Genomic DNA, 6057 nt, shown 5'->3' with positions numbered 1-6057 from the left:
TTTGTTTCATAGTTTAAATATAAACAAATGTAAATTAGTCACGTGTTCAAAATGAGCCAATCACGGTAGGTGTTTAATTTTTGAACGTATTTTCTGACGAAAATGACTCTTTTTAATTTACACAGGGTTTGTTTTTGAAAAAAAAACTTTTCTGTATGCTCTTTTTTACTAACTAGATCCGAATCGGCCGGATCTCTGTTAGGATCCGGCTGGACCCGAATCCGGACTTTTTATAATATAATAGATTATAGTAGACAAATTTCAACATTGACATCAGTATATAAAAAAAAGTCGAAGCTTATTTTAAAACTGGTGAGTGTAGTAGACTTATCTAAAAGAGATACATACTTCCTAATAACAAAACAAAGGGCTGATAAATGTTTTTTAATATCAGTATATATTAACTTATACTGAATATCCACAAATTACAGTAACCTGCCAACTAGGTACGTACTTCATAAGTACGTACTACCGGTATGGAATGGTTGCAAATTTTTAGATCACCACATAGTTTCAAAAATTAAAAAAAAAAGTTCTTTAAATATACAGTTGTTTGTATGAACTTAAAACTTAATGCTTTAGTAATTGTGTGGCCACTTGCTAATAAAAATTTGGTAAATACACGTTACTAGTTTATTTTACTTTGATAAAAAATATTCATTACAAAATGTTGAGTTATTTTTGAAAATAAAAAAATAAAATATATATATACAAAAAAAGCGAAAATCTTGAATCTGTGTGAAAAATACTCTTTTAACATACATAGTTTTACAGCAAATAAAGACTTTTAGCGACTATAAAAAATAACAAAGACTAGCTTCAAATGACTTTAATAAGTTTTCAAATAAATAATGGTGGTTTATATTTATTAGCCATATTAAAATTATGTGTTTTACTGTTTTTTTTTGGATAAAAAGAAAAGTGCATCTTCATCACTAAATTTCTTAGCTTTAGTGCGTACCTTTTCAAGTGCGTAGCTACCTAGTTGGATACCCTACTGTTTCTTTTTAACATGTCATTGATATCAAAAAACCTTTCTGGAAAACATGAAAATATTGATCACTAAAATATGCACTAATTTGATTTAAAATCAGTCTAGGAAAACAAAAGAAGTTTATTTTGTTTTTCAAATAGGAATCAATCTAAACCAGATTTGATTTCAGTTCATTAAGCACATTAGTACTTTTCAAAATCATTGAAAATCCTGTATGAACAAGCAATTTCTTTTAAACAATTTTTTTCTACCTACTTGGATTACCAAAAAACTTTAGAATGATTCCGAATACTTAATAAACACTTGTTTAAGCTTTAAATTTTCTGCTCGAGTAATTTTTGTCTTCATACTAAGCGCTACAATAAAAACTATGCTACGTTGCAATATTCAAAAAAATGTTTTAAAATCGTTTAGATATTTTCTCGTAACTTTTTAATGCAAAGTCGTTAAAAATAAAAATTGAGTTTATACAACAAAATTCTAAAAGTTCTTGTGACATTTGCTTGCGCTAAAGTTTATTAACCTACAAAATGTTCAGCCGCTAAACTACATTTTAATCAGATTTTGGCAACTAATTTTATTCAGATGATTTTCTATATCTCTAAGTTTTATTATACTTAAATATAATTTTAAGAGTGATCTTTTTAACCATCTCAGAATTAATCCATACAGAAACTTAGCCTGTTTTTTTAATTTACACAAATATGTAAGTATAAGTTTGGTATGTCTTACTAAAAACATTCTGCAAAAAAAATTTATAACTTCTTTTACGATGCATTATAGAGCCCTTAAATAAACTTAAGTATCATAGTTATACGCTCATGTATAGTTAGTTTACAAAACTACTATGCACCAACTTTTTTAGAAAATAGATTATATTGAACGTAAATAATAAAGCATAATATATCAAAGAAAACTTTTATAAAACAAAATAAAAAGTATTCAATTTGTCTATATAATAATTTTGTTTTAGGTTTTTTGAGTGTTTTAGTAAAAAAATTATCATGTAACGGGGTTCGTCATTGTTCCAATTAATATAAAAAACACTTTAGCTTCCAAAATTATTTTATATTTAGCTGAGTATAGACTTTAACATAGTTTGAATGACCTATCAAACGCAAAAACTAAAAAAACCTCTCCATAAGATTATAAAATTTACATTTGTTAAATGTCTTTCTTTTAAATTGACTGCTTATTATTGGCGAAAATGGTTTTAAAGTTAGCAAGGTAGTTTTTTAGCTGTTGCTTATTCTTTTACCAGTTTAGGTTTACTAAGTTTCAAAGCTCGTAAAGATTCTATAAACAAAGTATTTTGATGCAAGAAAAAAGTGCAAGATTATTCGTAACTTCAAAACTTTCTTCTGACCATTCATCCTTATTAACATCGTAACAAATAAACTTTTACTCAGGAAAACGAACAATCTTTTTTGGAAGTTAAAACTTTTAGAAAAAAAGTCATTACTGTTGGAAATTTTAAAGTTATATTTTTTAAAGTTTTGTCACAAACTTTGCAGGTGTCTTTCATTGTAGAACTTGAAAACTACTTGTTTTTAACCACAACTAAACTGTGGTCGTATTTAGCAAAGTTCATACTCGGGACTGGCGACCATCTTTTAGGTAGTACATTGTACGACAGTGTTCAATAAGTTTCCAGTGTTGTCTACTAAACCAGAAACAACAACCTTTCCTTCGAAAACTAAACAAGTTCTCTTTCCTTGCACATTCTCTTTCCTTGCACATTCTTGCTTTTTCGTTCTAGCTGCAATTACTTGTATCAAGTTGTAAGCAAGAATTAGTTCTTCCTTTTTTGTTGAGTCCTCCTGTAATGAGTAATTTATCTATAAAAGCTTAGGTGCAATAACAATCGAGATAATCGTTTATAAAAACAATACTACTCCATGAATCCATGAATTGTCAGGTTAGTATTTATCAACCAAAATTCTCAACTTTAAATTTTTATCATGACCACCAGGGGCGACGCATTAGAGCAGTTGCTCCACCTAAAAAATTCCAAGAAAAAAAAGTTTTAACCTTTTAGCTTTGTATTCAAAGTTGCCTTCATATAAAGCTTCAATTTAGAACATGACCACTTTGCTCAAAAATCGAGCGCATTTTAAAAAATTTTGCTCATTTCCGTAGAAATGAAAAACCCCAACGCAAAATTTTTATAAGATTTTGAGCATTAATTTACTATGCGCCACCAAAAATACCATATAACATAGGGGTGGGCAACGTTTTTCAATTAACGGGCCGGATCCGGAAATATATAGTCTTTTGCGGGCCGTAGCATTTTAAATTAGTTATTTACCGGATCCAGTGTCCGGATCCAGTCGAATAATGACTTTTTAGATCCGAATGCATACTAAGTCGAGATCCGGATACAGTAGATTCACATTTTTTTGAATTCTTAAAGTTCACAAACTTTTCTCAAGTCTGACAACTTAAGATATATATTGAGACATGTCAGGTGTTAAAACAATGTCTACAAGTATAACTGACAAAGGTACTCATGTAAAATATCGTTCATAAAAAAACACTTTGCTTTGGGTAATTTGACAAAACGATATTTCAACTAAGTTAGAACAACACAAAACATTAGGACAAAATGGTATATTTATTAATACACATTAATTTACAAAGTCATATTTTAGTATGTTTTTAAAGTCAAATTCTTACAGCTTTGATTTGTAAAAGTATGATGAAAAGTTTTATTAAAACTTTGTTAAATTGACCCTTAGTGGGCCTGTCACTTTGCTTGCGGACCGGATCCTATTAATGTTTAAAAAACGGTCGGGGTTCGGAAATTTTCACTCTGTGGGCCGGATCCGGCCCGCGGGCCGTACGTTGCCCACCCCTAATATAACAGAACAAGTCAAATTAAGTATGTAATGTACGCTCAAGCTAGTGTAAAAATAAGAAATTAAAACAGTTATAAACATTACTAATAATACTTATATTGTGAAATGTTCAACTTAATTGAAAAGAAAAACAAGAAAAAGTGTATTTTTTATGCTAATGTTAAAGAAAAAGAATACGCACTTATGTATGAGAAAAATCACACCAAAATTTAGTTATTTTAACTAATTTAATACTTCAATCAACATTGTGATGTGACATATTCAGGAAAGGGTGGTTTTGTTTTCAATAAAAAAAAACATCAGTACATAAATTCTCCTCTAAATTTATAAATGTTATGCGCAAATTTCAAGCAAGTTTATAATGTGTAATTTCAAAGGGTCCAAATAATTCAATTTCTGACAATTCAAATTTTAATAAGTTTTGCTAATGACAATTTTCCATATACATTAATCATAATTTTGTGATCATAGTTCTATAACTTTAGACATACATGAACATTTCTTGTTTAAAGAAAACAAATTATTTTTTGAGGTATGACTTAAAAAGTTTCTAATTTAACATACTATTTTGAGTAGTTACGAGTATTATCTTTTAATATTTTTTATCATTATAATTCATCGTTCAAAAAACAATTATAATAGTTATATGTTTAAGAGTTAGACCTACATAATAATTTCTTTTTTTTTTTGATTTAATATATATGTCAATGAAAATTTAAAATGGAATGAACACATAAATTATTTATATAATGTTGCACAAGTTTCACCCTATCAAACATCAAAAAGTTATAAAACTAATTCAGCTACTATTATGACAAACATATTTAAAATATACTTTTGTCCTAAAATTGAATACATTACCCAATTTTGGTCACCCTTAAAAAAAATACATTAACAAAACTAAGTCTGTGTAAAGAAATTTTACTTATTTTATATGTAGTCGTTATAAGATATCCAATACATCATAAAATGATAGATTAGTTAAACTTTGATTTAAGTCTCTAGAATACAGAAGATGGGAATCTGATTTATTTACGAGTTAAAAAAATATTAATTGCAAATATAAGACTTTTCCAGACATTTTTTTGCCATAATAAATATCATTTGAGAGGAAATAATAGAAAAACAAAATGTAAACATAGTTTTGACAACAGTCAGTGGCAAGGTTAATTTTTTCACAAAAAAAGACTATGGAACAAGTTACCACAGTATGTGGTATCGTTTGAGAGGGTGGAACATTTTTGTTTAAAACTAAAAACATTTAATTTAAATAGTATAACTATCAGTAAAACACAGTAACTTTCCATAAAAACTATAGAGAAAAACAATTAAAATTTTTATAGATTTATCTCATCTAAAAATTAACTACTGATTTCTTAATTTTTCTATTTGTAATATTAACCAGTTTTATTTCCCTACGCTTCCCTCCTAACAAACTATTAATTTACTTTTATTAATTTTGTACAAATGTGTTTGTATGTACCAAGTTATCACTTTTTATATCAAGCAAATAAGTTTAAACTTGGTAATAAGTAAACATTGCACAATAAACCATATAATATTAATAATGATATATCTTTAGATATACGGCCCCTTAAAAGTTCTTTAGGTCACAATTTAGTTGATTTTTGTGGTTGGGCAATCAAAAGGTTACTAAAGTTCTAATTAAGAAATATTAAATTTACAAACAAAGTAGCAAATATAACAGTTTTTATTAAAACAACAAAAACTAACGAAAATGATAAACAGTTATAAAAAAATTATTTATAAATATTAAAAAAATCATTTGTAGAAAATTTAACAAAAACAAAGTATAGTTAAACACTTTATTAGACGATTTAAAAAGTTATCTCAAAAAATGCAAATGATTTAAATTATCTCAGTTATACGAACAATAAGCAATAGTAGTTAATAACACATAATAATAATTAATAACAAATATCATTATTTCTATAAGATTTAAAATACTTTTTGTTTAATTTAAAATTTAATTTTGAAATAAGTTAAAAGAGATTAATACTAATTTGTGCGCAACAACTAAAACCTTATGTATGTTTTTAACACTTGTATGATTTTAAATGTTAAAAACATTTAACTAAAACTTTAATATAAATTAACTAAATTAACAAACTTAAACTCAAAAAAAAGCTACAAGTATTTCTTATAACTATAGATTGTATAAATACAAACAATAAACACGTATAA

The sequence above is a fragment of the Thalia democratica genome, chromosome 7 (assembly GCF_965202585.1).
Source record: "Thalia democratica chromosome 7, ktThaDemo2.hap1.1, whole genome shotgun sequence".
In the NCBI taxonomy this organism is placed as follows: Eukaryota; Metazoa; Chordata; class Thaliacea; order Salpida; family Salpidae; genus Thalia; species Thalia democratica.
The sequence above is the reverse complement of the archived record's forward strand: the minus strand, read 5'-3'. Positions refer to the sequence as shown.